This window comes from Eurosta solidaginis, chromosome 3, assembly GCF_040869045.1.
Source record: "Eurosta solidaginis isolate ZX-2024a chromosome 3, ASM4086904v1, whole genome shotgun sequence".
Classification (NCBI taxonomy): Eukaryota; Metazoa; Arthropoda; class Insecta; order Diptera; family Tephritidae; genus Eurosta; species Eurosta solidaginis.
In genome coordinates, this window is record NC_090321.1 from 69,863,902 (window position 1) to 69,888,967 (window position 25,066).

The 25,066-nt window shown below is 37.2% G+C and overlaps 1 protein-coding gene across 2 annotated transcripts in view; it reads right to left on the bottom strand.

The window, feature by feature from the left end:
- LOC137243909 (uncharacterized) overlaps positions 1 to 25,066 on the bottom strand; it is a 489,952-nt gene that overhangs the window by 333,220 nt on the left and 131,666 nt on the right. The window contains exon 1 of one of the 2 annotated variants that reach the window (XM_067772227.1): positions 5,073 to 5,538. The exons of the other annotated variant lie outside the window; for it this stretch is intronic. The gene's annotated coding sequence lies outside the window, so the exon portion shown is untranslated. Of the gene's footprint in view, positions 1 to 5,072; positions 5,539 to 25,066 lie in introns of those variants that run through there. 2 annotated transcript variants of the gene reach the window in all.

Consider the following 25,066-nt stretch of genomic DNA (forward strand, 5'->3'; position numbering starts at 1 on the left):
TGGCGGCTTCCACTATTGGTAATGGCGAACGAACTCTCTACTTTGAAAGTGGAGGGGAAGTCTATGGAATCGTATCCGTCGGTAAAGAGATTAGCTCATCGGAAGTACCTCTAGCTGGAGAAATATTCATGAAAAAGGCATGGGATATAAAATGTTCGTCCTCTAGTCCTCTAGTGCGCTGCGTCGTAGTTTTCTTCACTAGAGTCATTTTCGCTGCTAAAATCTTCTTCTCCACTGGAGACCAGTGAGTCACATGCTTGCCCTTAGGGACTCTTACTGGTTAGAGGGTTAAAGCAAAACAAAATGAAATTTTCAACGTTCAAGGAAAAATTTTAATTCTTCTTTCACACACAATTAAAATAAATTTTAACTTCAATAACCGCAAACGAAAATTTTCAACCAAAGTTTGATAACCACAAACAAATTTGCAATTTCTATATCATTTAAATAAATATAGCTGTGTGCGTGTGCACAGCGTAGTTACGTCAGTATGTATATAGTATGTAAGTTTTTGTTTAAATTTATATTTAGGAGCAAAAGTCCCAGTAAGATAAGTTGGCAAGTCATCTATCACCTTGCCATCATGGTGAGCTTCAAAACAAAAGATGGATTAAGAACATCTGTTAGCATTTTGGCGTATGACACAATGGCATACAATGAGCAGCCGTCAACAAAACATTAGTGCAAATAAAACACAGACACACATGTGTGCGCGAATAATTTTGCAAAAGGTCGGCAGGAAAAGTTTCAGTAACGCGAGCAATGTGTTGAATGGACTGGTTCCGTAGTTTATGCGGCGCCACATAACAAAAACAACAAACCACGGAAGAGAACTCTCTTTTCTGCGAACAATCATTACAATGGTTTTAAGTAGAATGATTCAGGCTCATTATTCGGACACCCCCTTGAATTGATCTGGCCATAAGATCGTAGCGAACATGTCAAGTAACATGTATGAAAGGGATAAGCAGGAATAAGACGAAGGCATAGCCAGTGGTAGGGGTATAATAATCAAAACGGACGGCTCGAAAATGGAAAAGGGAACTGTAGTTGGAATTTACTTAAATCATCTGCAGGTAAATCAATCATATCGACTTCCTAGTCTATGCTATAGAGACAGCAGTCAGACTGCTAAAAGATAGTATTCTCCCAGTCATCAGTGTGCCGATCTCTGTCGATAGCCAGGCCGTTGGAAAGGCATTCGAATTAAACGTGATAAAGTCGGATATCGTTTGGAGGTGTCGAGCCTGGCTGGCGTTTATAAGGCATCTAACTGTTGTAGATAAGATGGCGAGGAAATGTTCCAAAATGGGCATAAGCTAGGCGGACAGCTTCGTATGACCACCGTTGGGTTATCTCCTGCACAAAATCGAGGAATATGAGATTGGGGCAAAAAACTTGCTGTGTACCAACCGGGATGACTGAAAAATCTACCCCTCAGCAAGTTAGGGGGCTTAAAATATATTCGCGGTAATTATGCCTGTCGTAAAAGACGAATAAAATACAAAAATGTTTCATGGGACTTTGTAGCGTAACCTTTCTTTTTCCCCTAATAGGATTCCTTTTATTATTAGAAGAAATATTTATAAAAGCTGATAAAAACTGCGTAAATAAAAGAAGAGTAAAAGCTAAAAACATTAGCGACATCTACGCGTGTATTTTCTAACGATGTCAACAATCATCAGCTGCTCTACATATGGCGTCATCCAGTGAGTTTTACAGCTCCAGCTCACGCTCAATTATCACGGGAATGCTCTGTATCATTGAGAGACTTGAGAAGCAGATGTCTTGATATTTTCGCACACGTGAAATGTGATAGGCAGATGTCGCCGCTGTTTTTCATTTAACTCATACGGCGAAAGGCTAAGCAGCGACATCTATATTTGAAACAGTAGGTTTATTAAAGGGAGTGTTGTCAAACTAAAGACAAGTAATTAACAAATTATCTGGCTCACAAATTGAACTAAACTTCTATCTGGAATTATCTGGCTCAAATCGTTGTTGTTGCATTTAAATGCAAAATTATTTATCTGGCTCATTATCTTGCCACCGGATGATGGCTATAGTCCATCAAGCACGAACCGGCTGACAAAATAACAACAAACGTAAAATACGTATATATATGGTTCGTTGGTTGAATTTACATTGTGTTCATTTTATTACTTACTAGCAGACCCGGCAGACGTTGTTCTGCCCTAAATTTGGCCTATCTGCATACATTTTAATAAGCTTTTTCCGTCCAACTCTGCCCTACCCCTCTACACTTTTTCCTAATCTTTTTATTTACTCCTCCCTCCGTCTTTTTCGCTTCATCACCATCTTCGTCTCATTCTATCTATTTCTCAGTCTCCTTCTCTATTTTCTCTTCTCTCAAGTTTTTCTTCTTCATCTCTTATTGCCAGTCCCAGATGGTGGTATGTATTTGTTCCAGTCCCATTCCGAGTCTTAGTCCCAGCCCACTCCGAGTCTCAGTCTCAGTCCCAGACCTAGTTCAAATCCCAGTCCCAGTCCGTCTCTGGTATACTTCCCGGAAAAAAGCATCGTAAATAGGCAAATTTATATAAGAAATTTCAGGCAAATCGAATAGGACGTATGTGAATAGGTATGTGGGTATTATTAATTCTTGTATTTATTTCGGCTTCGCATGCATATTTATCAGTTTTGCCAGGTTGATGCGGCTAAATCGAATATCACAATGAACTTTAGAGCTCTCAGCAACAGCTTTCATTTGATATCCATAATACACACACATTTTAGGGGTATCCGGGTCCATGTTTTGGCCTGTATCTCGAGGCCCTAGCCACTCATCGGTGTAAAACTTACTCTGTATTATAGCACACATCAACAGCTTCAATTTGATACCCATAATATAAAAACACATTCTAGGTGAATCCGGATCCATGTTTTGGCCTATATCTCAAGACCGTAGTCACCCAGCTGTGTAAAACTTACTCTGTACTAAAGCATACATCAACAGATTCAATTTGATACCCATATTGTAAAAACACATTCTACGTGTATCCGGGTCCACGTTTTGTGCTATATCTCGAGACCTTAGCCTCCCAGTTGTATGAAAATTACCCTGTACTATAGCACTCATCAACAGTTTTCATTTGATATCCATATTCTATAAAAACCTTCTAGGGGTACCCGGGTCCACGTTTTGGGCTATATCTCGAGACCCTAGCCTCCTAGTTGTATGAAAATTATTCTGTACTATAGCACTCATCAACAACTTTCATTTGATATCCATATTGTAAAAACACATTCTAGGGGTACCCGGGTCCACGTTTTGGGCTATATCTAGAGACCCTACCCTCCCAGTTGTATGAAAATTATCCTGTACTATAGCACTCATCAGCAGTTTTCATTTGATATCCATATTGTATAAACACATTCTAGGGGTACCCGGGTCCACGTTTTGGGCTATATCTCGAGACCCTAACCTCCCAGTTGTATGAAAATTATCTGTACTAAAGCACTCATCAACAATTTTCGTTTGATATCCATATTGTATAACACATTCTAGGGGTCCCGGGTCCACGTTTTGGGCTATATCTCGAGACCCTAGCCTCCCAGTTGTATGAAGAGTATCCTGTACTATAGCACTCATCAAAAGCCTTCATTTGATATCCATATTGTATAAACACATTCTAGGGGTACCCGGGTCCACGTTTGGGCTATATCTCGAGACCCTAGCCTCCCAGTTGTATGAAAATTATCCTGTACCATAGCACTCATCAACAGTTTTCATTTGATATCCATATTGTATAAACACATTCTAGGGGTATCCAGGTCCACGTTTTGGCCTATATCTCGAGACCCTAGTCACCATCACCCATCACCCATCATCAACAGCTTTCATTTGATATCCATATTGTATAAACACATTCTAGGGTTACCCGGGTCCACGTTTTGATCTCAAGACCCTAGACACGTAGCGAAAAAAAAGGTAGACGCTGGCCGATTCTCAGACCTACCCAATATGCTCACAAAATTTCATGAGAATCGGTTCAGCCGATTCGGAGGAGTTCAGCCTCTAAAACCGTGACAGAAGAATTTTATATATTAGATTTATTTTAAATTTTATTCAAATTTATAAAAAAAAACGTATCCCCAAACCCTATAATTTAAAACTGTTATATATGACCATTTCTGCACAATGCAGAAAACAAAATATTTATACAAAACAACTGGACAAGGAAGAACGCAGTAATTTTGAGTAAGAATCTGTGATTTCAATAATTGTGTTATATATGGGGTATTCCATCCCATTTCGACAAATTTTGAACCCGACCCCTTTAGAATTGGCTGAAAGTTTTTCTTCTTTTTCTAGCTTACGAAAGACGTTTTTCAGAATTTTTTCAAATTTTTTTATCCAACTCAAAAAAAGTTATGAATTTAAAAAAAACACCGTTTTTGTTTTCAAAATGCTATAACTTTTTCAAAAATTGACCGTTTGGGATCTTTTTTTTTAATTTGTTTTTAAATGTACTTTTCGGAAAAAATACAAAAAAATTTTTAAAGTTTTTTTTTTTAATTTTTCAGTTTTTCGAGATTTTTCGAATTTCGCCATTTTTGTTTTTTCTCATAAAAAACTTCAATCAATTTTGCAATGATCCCCACTAATCCCGGAATGGGCCGATTTTTTTTTATATTTTTTTTTTATTTAATTGAAAAAAAATTTCAAAAATAAACATTTTTTTGGTATCAATTTTATTTATATAACAAAAAAAAAAATGATTTTTAAGTATTATTTTCTTTATATATTATGGTAATATACGAATAAAATAACCAGGGTTAATGACTGACACAGTAAACATATAAGTTCTACCATAATATATAAAGAAAAGAATACTTAAAAATCATTTTCTTACATTTTTTTTATATAAATAAAATTGGTAAAAAAAAAATTTTATTTTTGTAAAAAGTGTGTATATTCTCGCACTGTGCGTGGTAGCACGGAGAATATATATATGTGGATATGGAAAAGGAAATAAAAGGCAAATATTTGTATAAGTAATAAAGACAATAATTAATTTATTTTGTATTAAGTTAGTACAATATTTTACCTTTGGTATATGATGTGGCGTGACAGCAGCAGCGACTTTCTTCCTCCGTGGTTGAAATAGAACAGAACAGAAGAAAATGATCTCCGTTGTGTCGGACCGGAGATCGTGCGGGGTTTTCCAAGGGATATTTGTTATCCGATGGAAAACTCAGTTACCCGTATTATGCTGCTTATATGTGTGAGTGACAATATGAGGTTTAATGCATGCGTGTTAGCAATACATGACAGTGTATTTATGTAAATACATATGTGCAACTAAATGAATTATGCATTCGGGTGGCCGTGTAAAATAGATATAAATATTTAGGTTCTGACCTAAACATGCCGGCCCCCTTGCGGTAAGCAACATCTGTGGGAGGAATTCCATGCTTCAGCTGTCACGCACAGTAGTACTTAAAAACTAGATTTAATTTTTTGTTTATTTTGAAGAAATGTGTGTTGGCTGATCGCGCTCGTACTTCATCGATAATAGAGGCCGCGGTAGGAAGAAAAGAAGCAACATATTAAAGCTGAAAACAAGAACGGGTTACAATTCAACGCACTTTATTAACAGAAACCTCGTTTTTATTTCGAGTTTTTCGCAGTCTGGACGAAAAGGACAGTCTCCGTTCCAGATTTCGACGATTGTAAGATTATTTTCCATCTGGACAAAGAGGCCAAGTCTCCGTTCCAGATTTCAACTTTATAAGATTTAAGGTTATATCCAGACGGAAAGGACGGGTCTCCGTGCCAGATTGGATTTATTTTGTTAAATTTGGTTTTAATTTTAATAAAATGTTTTATTTTAAAAATGAATTTTGGTTGGGTGGCGAACGCTTTAAGAATTTTGAGTTATTTCGAAAGTTATATTGACCCTCTAACATGCCTTTATGTGGTTGGCAACTCCACTTTCTGTGCTGAGGCCGAAAACTTTTAATTTGGACTACGACAGAAAAATTTGTTATTTCGAATATGATCGAAAGTTTGTGCTTTAGTTTTATTTTGTGACTACTTTTGTCACAAGATTCCTGCCACCCAAGAAAGGTTTCGCATTTCAGGCTAGTTATTGTAGTATTCGACAAAAACTTAATTGTAAGTCATTCTTAACTTTTCGCGTTTTTTCCTATTTCATTTACCATTCGTGGTTATTTTTACAAGAAGATTCAGTAAAGCATTCATCATTCATTTAATTTGGAATATTGATGAAAAAAAAAAAAATTGGTTCCTGTGATGCACCTCGGGAACACGCATACTGAAAATTGGTGTGCCTTTATTTTGCTGCAATGGCAACACCACACGGCGAAATTGGTGTTAAGTGAAAGGGGATGAAAGAATGACAAATGGATGAAGAAGAATGTCATTACATAATAAACATGATGATGGTAAGTAAACAAGTTGTAAAATTTTATAATTTGTGTTAAATTAATCATTTTAATAACTTCTTGTTTTGTCTTCTTTTCAGATTATGCAAATTACTATGAACTCCTTGGGGTACACACGTTCTTGCACGCCTGAAGATTGATTCATCCCAAAAAAAGAATGGTTTGAGGTTTTGCCCTTCACGGATGAAGGTGGACATCAAACAAATTTACATATGCCAATTATGTCCCGGAATAATGTAAGATGTTTTAAGACAAGATGTGCATTTAAGTTTTCTTTCTAGTTTTTGTGCTAGAAAAGCCAGAAATGATCGCAGAAGCAATCAGTTGTAAAGATTAGTTTATTTGTGCAAAGTTAATTGCAATTTTGTTGTAGTGCTTTTGCTTGTCTCAAATACCTCACAAAAAATGATGTGAGTTATTATGAGAAATAAGAGAAAGCACTTAAACTAAAAAAAAAATGTTATTATTGGAACAAAAGAAATGTACTGATTATAAACATGGGTTTTGTTTATTAATATTGACGTAGTAAATGCACATCTGTTTTTTTGTTAGTGTATTGTAAAATTACACTACACTAATTGTGTAATGCAATGGTTAAGAACCATTGTACAAAACGAAATGCAAGGCATTATTTATACTCTTAATTGAGTAGTTTAAATGATATCGTTTGATACCTACTAATTATACCTGCATGCGGATGGGTATAATAGGAATTTCTTTTTGCGGTTTAGATTTCTTATGTAGTTAGTCCAATTACACCAACTTGACTTAACATGATAAATTAACGTGGTAATGAATTATGCAGATTGTGTTAACCAAAGCTTTGTCAAGTTATTGTAGTTGGACTGTTATTTGTCTGAAGCAATATATTATATTTAGGAACAGATGGCTGAATAGGAATTTGAAACGGACGAAAAAGAAACCAAACGACTAAATGAGTGTATTTCCCTGCGGCTACCAATGTTTGTACATGGTAATGTGCTTGTAGTTAGTTTTGTAGTTAACTTATGTATTTTATATATGTTTCCACTGAGGATATAGGTTATTTTTCAGGGATTTTGTTTGTAGTTTTCATAGACTTGCTATCTGCACCCTGTCGATTTTTGCTTTTTAATTTTGAAATAAAAGTTGTTTACTTTGTACGCCGATAATTAGAAATGGCATTACCTATTTTGACGAAGTGGAATGTCCTGATTTAAGGGTCGGTTTGGTCTTCGGTGGATACCCCTCCACTTGTTTCATTGGCTGGTGGAAGTAGAACCAGTTTGGCCAAGGGCCCTGTAATTTGACCTTTTTCAGTCGTGATGTCGACAACTCGGACAAGGAGATCTGCTCCCGGCTGTAGTTTGACCACTCTTCCAAGTCTCCATTCGTTTGGAGATATATTGTCGTCTTTCACGACGACGAAACCCCCTATTTTGATGTTTGCTTTCGGGTGTTTCCATTTAACCCGCTTTTGCATTTCTAAGAGATATTCTTTTTTCCATCTTTTGTAAAAGGTTTGATGCAAAGCTTTTAATTTATGCCACCTATTGACTATGGAGGCAGGATTCTTTCTTTTTTTCTCACTTTTCGAAAGTGGCTTTTGAAACTTTTGACTCCTGCTTCCCACAGACCTCCCATATGAGGAGAGGCAGTAGGGATGAAATGCCATTGCGGAAGTTGATGAGCATATTTAGACAATGCGTTCTCACGCGAATCAACTATAAATGCCTTAAACTCAGATCTAAGTGATCGTGAGGCTCCGACAAAGTTAGGCCCATTGCCGGAATATATATTTTTCAGACATCCTCGCCTGGCGATAAATCTGGAAAGTGCCGCGAGAAAGGATTGGGTGCTAAGGTCGGTTGTGGCTTCCAAATGTATGGCTTTCGTAGTAAAGCAGACAAACAGACAGACATAACCTTTCGAAATTGGACAACCTCTACCTCTATAACTTTTTATGTCGAATGGTCCTGCAAAATCTACCCCTGAATTAGTAAATGGTCGAGAAAATGTGGTACGTTCCTTGGGAAGGTTACCCATAAGTTGGGTTTGTACACGTTTTTTATAGATTGTGCAGACCGTACACTTGTTAATGATGGATTTTATCATATTTTCAACCCTAGGAATCCAGTATTGGGTCCTAATAAGCCTAAACATTAGTTGATTTTCTCCATGTAAAGAGATTTCATGGATAAGCTGAATTAGAAGGTGAGAAAATTTGCATATGTAGTGTAGGATTATTGGATGGCGTTCATTGTATGGTAGGTCTAGAGCCGCGCGGATGCGACCACCAGTCCATATAATGCCATACTTGTCTAAGAAAGGATCAAGAGGAAGCACTTCGCTTTTACAATCTACTAGCTTGCTTGCCTTCAGATTTTTATATTCTGTGGGATAAAACTGTTGTTGTGACATCTTAACTAAGCGTTGCGTTGCGATTTCGATTTCATCTGATGAAACCAGATACGAAGTTTTATTAAAATAATCTTTTGTCTTTGGATGAGTTCTTTCGAGAAATCTCAAGACATAACATATCATCCTCAAAGCTCTACGTAGATTCCAAAATCTATCCAGAATTGTCACAATTAATTTTGGTTGTGTTGTAAGATATATCTTGTGTAGGCCATTTCGAGACGCCTTCTTGTAACCAAGAAGGTCCCTACCACCACAAGGAATTGTTGACCAGTTCATGTGCTGGGAGTCCTCTGCTAGCCATATCGGATGGATTTGATCCCGAATCCACATGACTCCAATTATCCTTTCCGGCGTTTTGGACGATTTTCGTGATACGGTGTGCTACGAAAGTTGACCACGAACAAGGGGGTTTTCGTATCCATGCCAGTAAAATCGTTGAATCGGTCCATAAGTAGGTTTTTGGATTCCCTAAGTTGAGATTTGTTAGAATTGTTTCCATCATTTCGGAGAGTAGTACGGCTTCGCATAATTCCAGTCGGGGAAGCGATATAGTTTTTACCGTAGCTACTTTTGTTTTTGCCAATAGCAAATTGGTCAGAACCTGGTCGTTGTTTTCCACTCGCAGGTATACCGCCGCGGCATACGCTTTCTCTGATGCGTCACAAAAACTGTGAATTTCCACTTTGTTGTGCGGGGAAAAGTGAGTCCAGCGCGGTATTCCAATGTTATTAATTTCATGATACTTTTCCATAAAGGTGTTCTAACGTTCCCTAGTAGTTGGTGATACATCTTCATCCCATTTTGTACCTTCAAGCCAAATGTTTTGCATGATTATTTTGGCTACAACTACTATTGGAGCAAGCCATCCTAATGGGTCGAACAATTTAGCGATTGCCGATAAGATCGCTCTTTTGGTTAAAGTGTCGCAATTTTCCATTGGTTTTGCGATGAAGTAAAACTCATCATTATGTGCATTCCACCTGATTCCTAGTGCCTTCACTGAACTTGCGTCTTCGAATTCCAGGAAATCTTTGTTAAGGAGATGTTGTTTAGGGATATCCTTTAGTATTTGGTCGGTATTAGCTGTCCATTTTCTTAGTGGAAAGCCGGCTGATTGCAATGCTTGAGATATTTCATCTCTGGCAGAAATTGCTGATTGGATGCAGTGTCCACCAGCAAGAATATCACCCACATACATGTATTCTCTTAGTATTGTGGATGCAATTGGAAAGGTGTCTTCGACGTCCTCTGCCAATTGTAAAAGTGTTCTTATTGCTAGATAAGGAGCACAGTTAACCCCGAATGTCACAGTCTTTAGTTCGTAAAGACTGATAGGGCTTTCAGAGCTAGTACGGAATACTATGCGCTGGTATTTGGTTTGGTTCGGATGTACCATAATTTGTCGGTACATTTTCTCAATATCGCTGTTGAAGACGTATTTGTATAGTCTCCAGCTAAGAATGAGAATCGTCAAGTCCGCTTGTAGGGTAGGGCCCGTATAAAGAACGTCGTTCAGGCTTACTCCGTTTGCAGTCGGACTAGATGCGTTAAAAACAACGCGAACTTTCGTGGAGGTACTTTCTTCCTTGATGACGGCGTGATGAGGTAGGAAATAATGGTCAGAGGTGTCTGGTGGCACGATGCTGTTGATCCTTGACATATGTCCTAATTCCTCGTATTCGGTCACAACTCGATTGTACTCCGTTTGTAGCGTAGGATTTTTTGCGAGGCGTGTCTCGTTCCGGAAGAACTGAGAGCAGGCTCTTTTAAGAGATGGTCCTAGAGAGATGTTTGATGGAAATTCCCGTTTAAATGGTAGTGAGACAGTATATTTCCCTGTATTATCCCTTGTGGTTGTATTTCTATACAATTCCTCGCAGTATTGTTCGTCTGGATATAGACGTTTGTTTTTTGGGAGTTCTTCGAGCTCCCAGAAGGCGGATAGTTCTTTATCCAATGATATGTCACTGTAGTAAGAGACTATTCGGTTTGTTTGCTCTTGAGCATCTGCACGGCCTGTAAGAATCCAGCCGAAAACAGTTTCTTGTGCTAAGGGTGTACCAAGCACATTCTTCTGCAATCCGTTCAGAATTATTTGAGGGTAAATGTCCCCTCCGAGAACTAGATCCACTTGCTCATTTACAAAGAATCTTTTATCTGCCAACTCGATATCTGGGAATGATTGCTTTGTCATCGCGCTGATCTGGCACGTTGGAAGATTCCCTGTTAGTTGAGGCAGGACAAGGACCATTGCGTTCAAAGAGAATAATGGGTCAACTAGGGACCACAACTCTATTGAACAAGATTCTTTGATCTGTGCAGAGAATGCGTTGGTAATACCGGAAACTTGAGCGCGAATTTTCTTGGATGGCAGGTTAATTCGACGATTAAGACGTTCGGTTATGAACGAGCACTCAAAACCAGAGTCAATTAGGGCTCTAGCTGAAAAATTGGTATTATTGTAATTAATGCTGACACGAGCAGTGCCTAGCGGTAAACCTGTGGTTGTACGCGCATGACAAGATTGCACATTCGAGACTTGCTTCTCATGGGACTTTGAATTTTGTCTCTCCCTAGCCTGTTTTGATGTTGATGGGGCATCATCATCCGAATGCTTTGCATGCGCTGCTGTCTTTTGTTGAATTTTTTGTATATGTAGGAGCGTATTGTGTCGAGAATGACAAGTGCTGCAGTTGTATGAGCTTGTACATTTCGACACAGTATGTCCAGACGATAAACAATTCAGGCAGCTATTATTGCTCTTAATAAAATCGACTCTACGAGCAGGTGAAAGTTTAAGGAATTTCGTGCAGTTGCGTAGTTTATGCTCATTTGTGTGACATATTTTACAATTAAATTTCTTGACGCTTGTTTGGAAGCTGCCAACCTTTTTTTGTTGGGGTTCAGGAGTTGGTTTTGTAATATGAGGCTTAACACTTTTTGAAGTCTTATTGCCTCTATGGCCAGACACGTTTTCCAACGCAAGAAATCGGTCAGAAAGAAATTTGTTCATAACCTCCCATTTAGCTATCTCTGTCTTGTTCCCCAAAGACTGTTCCCAGAGCGAGAGGCTGCTTTCGGGCAATTTTTCAGGGCGTCCCACAGATCTATTTTATGACCTTTTAATGATGTCATACAATTATTCAATTTTATTTGTAAATCCTTTATTGATTTACCACAATCAGACTCTATGGGCTTTATGCCGAAGACGGTGTTGAGTTGAGCCTTCACTAAACTACCCTTATTTTCATACCTTTCAGTTAAACTCTTCCAAGCAATATCAAAACCTTCATTGGTGACAGGTGCATTGCTTACAATATCGTCGGCTTCCCCTTGAGTTTTTTGACTAAGGTGGAATAGCTTCTCAATTGGGGCAAGGTCCTTGTTCGATATGTAAATGGCCGTGAACATATCTCGGAATGTTGGTCACGACAAATAATCACCCTTAAACACAGCTGTATCGCACGGAGGAAGACGCATATTGTGTGTTCGGGTGGTTGGAGCTTCAGTCTCCTTGGTGCCTTTGGATAACTTGTCAGACAACTTACTCATTGCAGTCAAGCATCGTACATACGATTGGTATGACAGTTTATATTTCTTTTAAATTGAAGAAATTTCTTTTGCTTGCAGCCCCTGAGTTGAGGAGGTAGCTTCTTCATATGCAGCCCTTAGCTTCTCGCACATAATTTTAAATTCACCCTGCTGAATACTGAGGGATATTATGGAGTGGTCAGCTGTGGGTTGATCATTGAAATCCGTTTCGAATTCCAAGATAGCTTCTGCTTTTTGTATGAAGGATTCCATTTTTGTATATGAATACAATACAGAAATTAAGGCAATTTAATGTGTATTTTAAATTTAACTAGCAAAAAAAAAAAAAAAAAAATAGCAACCACCTATATGACCCAGCAACGCAAATTAATTAACACCGTAATCAATGAGAAACATTTTTCTAATATGAACTTTTATTTGTTTCAGTGTAAATTAAATATGTACGCAGGTCGCCACCCAAATATGACAGGAATAAATGAATTGTTTGTTTTTTTATGTATTTCAACAAAATAACTAGACTTCGTGTTTGACAAATATATCCCTATTCTATTGATCAAATCAAAGCAAATATGCAAAAGTGAAAAATAAGGGAAAGTGTACGATAAAATAAGAAAAAATTCAACAGTTACAAGTACCAGTGAATTTTTTGTTGGGTACTTATGCACATAAAACAGTGTGTTTTTGTTATTGTTGAAAATTAACAAAACTGAAGTACCCAAATGGAAGTATGGTTATGTGAAACAGAAAATAGTGCAGTTTCAATTTAAAAGAAAATTTGCTTGAAAAAAACTGCACTATGTTACCTTAAGCTGTGTCAGCTATACCTTACCGCGGGTGGGGGGATATAGCTGATAGACAAAAGGCCGTATGAACACAATTCACCTTAAAAAAAATATTTGTCACTGTGCGTTAGAATATGTAACCACGTACCTTGTTTTGTTGTTGCGTTGTTTTTGCCGCTTTCTTTGTTGTGGTGGTGGCTTCGCCAAATGTTAAATATCTCGAAGGTCTTATTGTGTTGTGCCAATAAATCTCGAAGGTCTTGTGTGGAAGGATTATTGCCCAAAATTGATACTGATCTTGATTTGCCTTTTTTTGTGATGTGGACTGTATCTGGTCAGGTCGCTTTTAAAATTTTTCTCGGTGAGACAAAACCAATGTATATTCTCGCACGGTGCGTGGTAGCACGGAGAATATATATATGTGGATATGGAAAAAGAAATAAAAGGCAAATATTTGTATAAGTAATAAAGACAATAATTAATTTATTTTGTATTAAGTTAGTACAATATTTTACCTTTGGTATATGATGTGGCGTGACAGCAGCAGCGACTTTCTTCCTCCGTGGTTGAAATAGAACAGAACAGAAGAAAATGATCTCCGTTGTGTCGGACCGGAGATCGTGCGGGGGTTATCCAAGGGATATTTGTTATCCGATGGAAAACTCAGTTACCCGTATTATGCTGCTTATATGTGTGAGTGACAATATGAGGTTGTATGCATGCGTGTTATACGCCAATTACACGGCTCAAGTATCCTTGTGCCAATTACCAATTTGCACAAGGATGTGCCCGGTGTGTGCACTGGTTGCGCTATTTGCGCAGAAAACTGCGCTAAAATCAAAACGATTTTGATATTTACGCATGTCTGCAAATATTGCACGTGCTTTTTTCTTCGTGTGTGGTGAATCTTACACAGTTTACCTGTGGTTCCTGATAATATTACATCAGTAATTATTGCTTAAAAATGTTAATATCGAAGGCGCAAGGACCATCTCTAGCTTGTAACAGGAATTCACACAAATTCAATAATAAATAATAATTTTTTATACAATTAGAACACATGTTTCATTTGTTGCGGTAGTTCAAAAATGAATATTGCGCAGTACTGCAATGAGTTGAGCTGGTCTTGCAATTAAAATATATATTTTATAAATACAATGGAAAACAAGTAAGGAAGGCTAAGTTCGGGTGTAACCGAACATAACATACTCAGTTGAGAGCTGTGGAGACAAAGTAAGGGAAATCACCATATTGTAAAAGGAACCTAGGGTAACCCTGGAATGTGTTTGTATGACATGTGTATCAAATGGAAGGTATTAAAGAGTATTTTAAGAGGAAGTGGGCCATAGATCTATAGATGGACGCCAATTAGGGATATCGCCATAAAGGTGGACCAGGCCTGACTCGAGAATTTGTTTGTACGATATGGGTATCAAATGAAATGTGTTAATGATAATTTTAAAAGGGAGTGGGCCTAAGTTCTATAGGTGGACGTATTTTCGAGATATCGCCATAAAGGTGGACCAGAGGTGACTCTAGAATTTATTTTGTACGATATGGGTATCAAATAAAAGGTATTAATGAGTATTTTAAAAGAGCGTGGGCCTAAGTTCTATAGATGGACGCCTTTTCGAGATATCGCCATAAAGATGGACCAGGAGTGACTCTAGAATTTGTTTGTACTTTATGAGTATCAAATGAAAGGTGTTAATGAGTATTTTAAGAGGGCGTGGGCCTTAGTTCTATATGTGGACGCCTTTTCGAGATATCGCCATAAACGTGGACCAGGGGTGACTCTAGAATTTGTTTGTAGTATATGGGTATCAAATGAAAGGTGTTAATGAGTATTTTAAAAAGGAGTGGGCCTTAGTTCTATAGGTGGACGCCTTTTCGGAATATCGTTATAAAAGTGGACCTGGGTTGACTCTAGAATGCGTTTGTACAATATGGGTGTCAAACGAAAAGTGTAATAAGTTTTTTAAAAGGGAGTGGGCCTTTGTTCTATGGGTGGACGCCTTTTCGGGATATCGCCATAAACGTGGACTAGGGGTGACTCTAGAATGCGTTTGTACAATATGGGTATCAAATGAAAGGTGCTAATGAGTATTTTAAAAGGGTGTGGGCCTTAGTTCTATAGGTGGACGCCTTTTCGAGATATCGCCATAAAGGTGGACCAGGGGTGACTCTAGAATTTGTTTGTACGATATGGGTATCAAATGAAAGGTGTTAATAACTATTTTAAAAGGGCGTGGGTCTTAGTTCTATAGGTGGACGCCTTTTCGAGATATCTCCATAAAGGTAGACCAGGGGTGACTCTAGAATTTGTTTGTACGATATGGGTATCAAATGAAAGGTGTTAATGAGTATTTTAAAAGGGTGTGGGCCTTAGTTCTATAGGTGGACGCCTTTTCGAGATATCGCCATAAAGGTGGACCAGGGGTGACTCTAGAATTTGTCTGTACGATATGGGTATCAAATGAAAGGTGTTAATAACTATTTTAAAAGGGCGTGGGTCTTAGTTCTATAGGTGGATGCCTTTTCGAGATATCGCCATAAAGGTGGGCCAGGGGTGACTCTAGAACTTTTGTGTACGATATGGGTATCAAATGAAAGGTGCTAATGAGTATTTTAAAAGGGCGTGGGCCTTAGTTCTATAGGTGGACGCCTTTTCGAGATATCGCCATAAAGGTGGACCAGGGGTGACTCTAGAATTTGTTTGTACGATATGGGTATCAAATGAAAGGTGTTAATAACTATTTTAAAAGGGCGTGGGTCTTAGTTCTATAGGTGGATGCCTTTTCGAGATATCGCCATAAAGGTGGGCCAGGGGTGACTCTAGAACTTTTGTGTACGATATGGGTATCAAATGAAAGGTGCTAATGAGTATTTTAAAAGGGTGTGGGCCTTAGTTCTATAGGTGGACGCCTTTTCGAGATATCGCCATAAAGGTGGACCAGGGGTGACTCTAGAATTTGTGTGTACGATATGGGTATCAAATGAAAGGTGTTAATGAGTATTTTAAAAGGGGTGGGCCTTAGTTCTATAGGTGGATGCCTTTTCGAGATATCGCCATAAAGGTGGGCCAGGGGTGACTCTAGAACTTTTGTGTACGATATGGGTATCAAATGAAAGGTGCTAATGAGTATTTTAAAATGGCGTGGACCTTAGTTCTATAGGTGGACGCCTTTTCGAGATATCGCCATAAAGGTGGACCAGGGGTGACTCTAGAATTTGTGTGTACGATATGGGTATCAAATGAAAGGTGTTAATGAGTATTTTAAAAGGGGTGGGCCTTAGTTCTATAGGTGGACGCCTTTTCGAGATATCGCCATAAAGGTGGACCAGGGGTGACTCTAGAATTTGTTTGTACGATATGGGTATCAAATGAAAGGTGTTAATAACTATTTTAAAAGGGCGTGGGTCTTAGTTCTATAGGTGGATGCCTTTTCGAGATATCGCCATAAAGGTGGGCGAGGGGTGACTCTAGAACTTTTGTGTACGATATGGGTATCAAATGAAAGGTGCTAATGAGTATTTTAAAAGGGCGTGGGCCTTAGTTCTATAGGTGGACGCCTTTTCGATATATCGCCATAAACGTGGACCAGGGGTGACTCTAGAATGTGTTTGTACGATATGGGTATCAAATTAAAGGTAATAATGAGGGTTTTAAAAGGGAGTGGCCCTTAGTTGTATATGTGAAGGCGTCTTCGAGATATCTACCAAAATGTGGACCAGTGTGATCCAGAACATTATCTGTCGGGTACCGCTAGTTTATTTATATATATAATACCACGTACAGTATTCCTTTCAAGATTCCAAGGGCTTTTGATTTCGCCCTGCAAAACTTTTTCATTTTCTTCTACTTAATATGGTAGGTGTCACACCCATTTTACCAAGTTTTTTTCTAAAGTTATATTTTGCGTCAATAGACCAATAAAATTACCATGTTTCATCCATTTTTTCGTATTTGGTATATAATTATGGCATTTTTTTCATTTTTCCTAATTTTCGATATCGAAAAAGTGGGCGTGGTCATAGTCGGATTTCGGCCATTTTTTATACCAATACAAAGTGGGTTCAGATAAGTACGTGCCCTGAGTTTAGTAAAGATATATCGATTTTTGCTCAAGTTATCGTGTTAACGGCCGAGCGGAAGGACAGACGGTCGACTGTGTATAAAAACTGGGCGTGGCTTCAACCGATTTCGCCCTTTTTCACAGAAAACAGTTATCGTCCTAGAAGCTAAGCCTCTACCAAATTTCACAAGGATTGGTTAATTTTTGTTCGACTTATGGCATTACAAGCATCCTAGACAAATTAAATGAAAAAGGGCGAAGCCACGCCCATTTTGAAATTTTCTTTTATTTTTGTATTTTTTTCCACCTTATTATTACTGCAGTTGAATGTTGGCATAATTTACTTATATGCTGTAAAGATATTAACTTTTCTTTTAAAATTTGAATTCAAAAAATTTTTTTTAAAAAGTGGGCGTGGGCGTTCTCCGATTTTGCTAATTTTTATTAAAAAGACATACAGTAATAAGAGTAACGTTCCTGCCAAATTTCATCATGATATCTTCAACGACTGCCAAATTACAGCTTGCAAAATTTTAAATTACCTTCTTTTAAAAGTGGGCGGTGCCACGCCCGTTGTCCAAAATTTTACTAATTTTCTATTCTGCGTCATAAATTCAACTCATCTACCAAGTTTCGTCGCTTCATCCGTATTTGGTAATGAATTATCGCACTTTTTCGATTTTTCGAAATTTTCGATATGTCGATATATCGAAAAGGCGTCCACCTATAGAACTAAGCCCACGCCCTTTTAAAATACTCATTAACACTTTTCATTTGATACCCATATTGCACAAACGAATTCTAGAGTCACCCCTGGCCCACCTGTATGGCGATATCTCGAAACGGCGCCCACCTATGGAACTAAGGATTACTCTCTTTTAAAATACTGATTAACACCTTTCTTTTGATACCCATATTGTACAAACAAATTCAAGAGTCACCCCTGGTCCACCTTTATTGCGATATTTCGAAAATGCGACCACCTATACAACAACCACCACTCCCTTTTAAAACCCTCATTAATACCTTTAATTTGATACCCATATCGTACAAACACATTCTAGAGTCACCCCTGGTCCACCTTTATGGCGATATTTCGAAACGGCGTCCACCAATAGAACTGAGGCCCACTCCCTTTTAAAATACTCATTAACACCTTTCATTTGATACCCATATCGTACAAACATATTCTAAAGTCACCCCTGGTCCACCTTTATGGCGATATCTCGAAAAGGCGAACACCTATAGAACGAAGGCCCACTCCCTTTTAAAAATACTCATTAACACCTTTCATTTGATACCCATATCGTACTAACAAAGTCTAGAGTCACCCCTGGTCCACCTTTATTGCGATACCTCGAAAACGCGTCCACCTATAGAACTAAGGCCCACTCCCTTTTAAAATACTCATTAACTCCTTTTGTTTGATACCCATATTGCACAAACGAATTCTAGAGTCACCCCTGGCCCACCTTTATGGCGATATCTCGAAACGGCGTTCACTTATGGAACTAAGGATTACTCCCTTTTAAAATACTCATTAACACTTTTCTTTTGATACCCATATTGTACAAACAAATTCTAGAGTCACCCCTGGTCGAAAATGCGACCACCTATACAACAACCACCACTCCCTTTTAAAACCCTCATTAATACCTTTAATTTGATACCCATATCGTACGAACACATTCTAGAGTCACCCCTGGTCCACCTTTTTGGCGATATTTCGAAACGGCGTCCACCTATAGAACTAAGGCCCACTCCCTTTTAAAATACTCATTAACACCTTTCATTTGATACCCATATCGTACAAACATATTCTAAAGTCACCCCTGGTCCACCTTTATGGCGATATCTCGAAAAGGCGAACACCTATAGAACGAAGACCCACTCCCCTTTAAAAATACTCATTAACACCTTTCATTTGATACCCATATCGTACTAACAAAGTCTAGAGTCACCCCTGGTCCACTTTTATTGCGATACCTCGAAAAGGCGTCCACCTATAGAACTAAGGCCCACTCCCTTTTAAAATACTCATTAACTCCTTTAGTTTGATACCCATATTGCACAAACGAATTCTAGAGTCACCCCTGGCCCACCTTTATGGCGATATCTCGAAACGGCGTCCACTTATGGAACTAAGGATTACTCCCTTTTAAAATACTCATTAACACCTTTCTTTTGATACCCATATTGTACAAACAAATTCTAGAGTCACCCCTGGTCCACCTTTATGGCGATATTTCGAAAATGCGACCACCTAAACAACAACTACCACTCCCTTTTAAAACCCTCATTATTACCTTTAATTTGATATCCATATCGTACAAACACATTCTAGAGTCACCCCTGGTCCACCTTTATGGCGATATTTCGAAACGGCGTCCACCTATAGATCTAAGGCCCACTCCCTTTTAAAATACTCATTAACACCTTTCGTTTGATGCCCATATTGTACAAACAAATTCTAGGGTCACCCCTGGTCCACCTTTATGGCGATATCTCGAAACGGCGTCCACCTATGGAACTAAGGATTACTCCCTTTTAAAATACTTATTAACACCTTTCATTTGATACCCATATCGTACAAACAAATTCTAGGGTCACCCCTGGTCCACCTTTATGGCGATATTTCGAAACGGCGTCCACCTATAGATCTAAGGCCCACTCCCTTTTAAAATACTCATTAACACCTTTCTTTTGATACCCATATTGTAAAAACAAATTCTAGGGTCACCCCTGGTCCACCTTTATGGCGATATCTCGAAACGGCGTCCACCTATGGAACTAAGGATTACTCCCTTTTAAAATACTCATTAACACCTTTCATTTGATACCCATATCGTACAAACGCATTCTAGAGTCACCCCTGGTCCACCTTTATGGCGATATCTCGAAAAGGCGACCACCTATACAACAACCACCACTCCCTTTTAAAACCCTCATTAATATCTTTAATTTGATACCCATATCGTACAAACACATTCTAGAGTCAACCCTGGTCCACATTTATGACGATATTTCGAAACGGCATCCACCTATAGAACTAAGGCCCACTCCCTTTTAAAATACTCTTTAATACCTTCCATTTGATGCCCATATTGTACAAACAAATTCTAGGGTCACCCCTGTTCAACCTTTGTGGCGATATCTCGAAACGGCGTCCACCTATGGAACTAAGGATTACTCCCTTTTAAAATACCCATTAACACCTTTAATTTGATACCCATATCGTACAAACGCATTCTAGAGTCAACCCTGATCCACCTTTATGGCTATATCCCTAAATGGCGTCCACCTATAGAACTATGGCCCACTCCCTCATAAAATAACCTTTAATGCCTTTCATTTGATACACATGTCATACAAACACATTCCAGGGTTTCCCTCGGTTCAATTTCCTACATGGTTATTTTCCCTTATGTTGTCACCATAGCTCTCAACTGAGTTTGTAATGTTCGGTTACACCCGAACTTAACCTTCCTTACTTGTTTATTTTATATTTATCTTAAAAATCGTTTAGATATGTTCAAATTTCACCAAATGTTTACGTATATAGCATATATTGTTGTCTGAAAAAATCATAGAGATCGGTTGTATATATAGTATATATCTCATACAACCGATTGTTCAGATAAGAAACTTTGCGCAATTTCTTCCCCATTTTAACAGCTAGAAGCTTCAAATTTCACCAAATGCTTACGTGAATAGCATATATTGTTGTCTGAAAAAATCATTGAGATCGGTGGTATATATAGTATATATCTCAAATAACCGATTGTTCAGATAAGAAACTTTGCGCAATTTCTGCCCCATTTTAACAGCTAGAAGCCTCAAATTTCACCAAATGCTTACGTGAATAGCATATATTGTTGTCTGAAAAAATCATTGAGATCGGTGGTATATATAGTATATATCTCAAATAACCGATTGTTCAGATAAGAAACTTTGCGCAATTTCTGTCCCGTTTTAACAGCTAGAAGCTTCAAATTTCACAAAATGCTTACGTATATAGCATATATTGTTGTCTGAAAAAATCATAGAGATCGGTGGTATATATATTATATACTTCATATAAACTGTCATTTTGACCCCTTTTTTACGGCTAGACGCTTCAAAATTCATCAAATTTCATCAAATAGTTACGTTTACGTCATATATTTTTGAAATACGTGATTCGTAGTCATAGTTCTTACATGCAGGTAACAAAAAACGTGAAGCTTTGCATCCTCTCACAAAGTACCTACCTATTTTTATACCTTTCATGAAAATGAAATTGTATTTTAATTTCGTCAGGAATCCCAAAATTGTAAGTCCGTAAAGGAAAATAGATACCGTCAGCAATAAGTATACCGAAATGATCAGGATGAAGAGCTGAGTTATTAAGCCATGTCCGTCTGTCCGTTTGTCTATTTGTATGCAATCTAGTCCCTAAATTTTTGAGATATCTTGATAAAATTTGATGAGCGGGTATATGTATATAGGCGTCCGATTAGACATTTGTTCCATTGTTCAAATAAGAGGAATGTACTCCTCATTTTAGCTCTTCAAATTTCACCGGATACGGACATATATTACCTGCAAAGGTGTATGAAAAAATCGCCAAGCTCGGTCGAATATATAATATTTTTAGAATACAAGCCATTGTTCAGATAATAATGTTTTCGTCATTTCTTCATTTTAGTAGCTACAATTTTGAAGAGATTTTAACGTATATATTTACACAGTTGTTGATCTATTTTAAGAATTCTTAAAAGCAAAATAATTTGTGTTATACATCCAATTTTGAATACAAAAGAATTTGCTTATAGTATAATTATCAGCACTAACGGAGAACATATTTTTAACGCCTACAAAATGTTTGCCCTCTCTATTTAATCTTTCTAATGGCTTTGAGTAAAATACGTTGAAACTTATTTTTATCAATTTAAAACGCTTTTCTTCGAAGCTAAATCAATTTTCCTACCTGCTTTTAAAGGGGTAAAATGCTCAACTAAATCTAACGCTGCTTGCGACATTTATTTGCTGCTACGTCTGCGGTTATGTAGAAATGTACCTGTTTTTGGTGGTGCTATTGTGCGCTGTAACCATACATTTACGTATATACACGCTTCCTTCAAAACTACTACGTTTTTTATTGTCAGTAAATATCTAGAGTGCATATTATTTCTACCTAACTCCTTCATTCTTAGATATCTTCTTAAAACATTTCTTCAGTAATTATTGCGGCTTCACATACATCGTACGTGTTCTCAAAATATAAAATATTTAGATAAATTACAATTATTTTACTTGCAAAGGAAATACGCGTGTTTTTTTCAAAACCGTTATTTTAAATTTGTAAAGTATTAATATCAAATTCGATATGCTTTTTAACGAGTTAAACCAATCAATTACATAATTTTTGTTTTATTTAAAAAAATTATCAGTTTTATTTTGTTCATTAAATTATTAAAGTGTGTGTAAACTTTTGTTACTAAATTCTTGATGTGTTTTTCCTAAACAATCATATAATTCTGAGTGTCGTTTTTTAAACTTTCACTCGTGAAAATCACCCAAAAAATATTTAAAGTGCGTTTTTAAATAATTCTGAGTGTATATATAAACTTTCGCCCCTGAAATATATAATATATATATAATAGTTTTCTATTATACAAATTATTTTTGAAAAGCACCCATAAAATATTTAAAGTGTATTTTTATATAATTCTCAGTGTTTATATAAACTTTCGCCCCTGAAATATATAATATATATATATAATAGTCTTCTATAATACAAATTATTTTTGAAAATCACCCATAAAATATTTAAAGTGTGTTTTTATATAATTCTGAGTGTTTATATAAACTTTCGCCCGTGAAATATATAATATATATATATAATAGTCTTCTATAATACAAATTATTTTTGTGTTTTTATATAATTCTGAGTGCATATATAAACTTTCGCCCGTGAAATATATAATATATATATATAATAGTCTTCTATAATACAAATTATTTTTGTGTTTTTATATAATTCTGAGTGCATATATAAACTTTCGCCCATGAAATATATAATATATATATATAATAGTCTTCTATAATACAAATTATTTTTGAAAAGCACCCATAAGATATTTAAAGTGCATTTTTATATTATTCTGAGTGCTTATATAAACTTTCGCCCCTGAAATATATAATATATATATAATAGTCTTCTATAATACAAATTATTTTTGTGTTTTTATATAATTCTGAGTGCATATATAAACTTTCGCCCCTGAAATATATAATATATATATAATAGTCTTCTATTATACAAATTATGTTTGAAAAGCACCCATAAGAAATTTAAAGTGCATTTTTATATTATTCTGAGTGCTTATATAAACTTTCGCCCCTGAAATATATATATATATAATAGTCTTCTATTACACAAATTATTTTAGAAAATCACCCATAAAATATTTAAAGTGTATTTTTATAATTCTGAGTGCTTGTATAAACTTTCGCCCCTGAAATATATAATATATAATAAGATAGTCTTCTATTATACAAATTATTTTTGAAAATCAACCATAAATTATTAAAAACCTGTTTTGCTTAACCTTTTTTTAATTGGCGGGTTATGGAATGTGTGTTATTTAGTTTATTTTTTAATTTGCTTAACTTTTCGAGTGCTTTTTCAAAAGTAATAGGTAGCTTTCGTTAATTCAATATTTTTCGTTCCGAACAATTATTATTTCAAGTGTTTCTTACGACTTTTAACTATTGTTTATAAAATATTTTAAGAGTTTTTGAAAACTTACTTTATTAAACACTTCCAATATTTTTCAACTTTTTTTAAATTTATTCGTTCAAAATATTTGAGTCTTTATACCAAGCCCATAAAACATATTAACGTGGTTACGAACGACGAAATAACAATGCCGCGCTTGTCAGCCCGATCTCAAGAGCAGCGTCGCAGAGTTGCTAGAAATCGTAGTCGCAGACATTACGAAAGCAACTTAGCACAAAACCGAGCAATTAGCGCTAATTTAATGTAATGCCTAAGGTCATCAAATTCCCAGTTTCGTGAGAGAGAAAGGGAAAATGACGCAAGGTTACATAATGTAAGACAACGATCGCGGAGACGTGACTTTAGAGACGCGGAACGGATTCGTGACCGAGAGGTCCGAGCCGCACGAAGGGAAAGCTCGTTACTAAGAGAAGAAGAGCAAGCCCGAAACACTTTAAATATAGGGCTAGACGGAATATTCCTGTATTGAGGGAGCCGGAACGCGTTCGTGACTCAGTGGCACGAGCAGCACGAAGGGAAACCTCAATTGTAAGAGAGGAAGAACAAGCCCGAAATACTTTGGATCATAGGGTTAGACGAAATATACCTGAATTGAGGGAGCCGGAGCGCGTTCGTGACTCAGTGGCACGAGCAGCGCGAAGGGAAACTTCATTTGTAAGAGAGGAAGAACAAGCCCGAAATACTTTGGATCATAGGGTTAGACGAAATATACCTGAATTGAGGGAGCCGGAGCGCGTTCGTGACTCAGTGGCACGAGCAGCACGAAGGGAAACCTCAATTGTAAGAGAGGAAGAACAAGCCCGAAATACTTTGCATCATAGGGTTAGACGAAATATTCCTGAATTGAGGGAACAGGAACGGGTTCGTGACTTAGTGGCACGAGCCGTACGAAGGGAAAGCTCAACTGTAAGAGAGGAAGAACAAGCCCGAAATACTTTGGAGCATAGGGTTAGACGAAATATTCCTGAATTCAGGGAGCCTGAACGTGTTCGTGACTCATTGTCAAGAGCAGCACGAAGGGAAACCTCAATTGTAAGAGA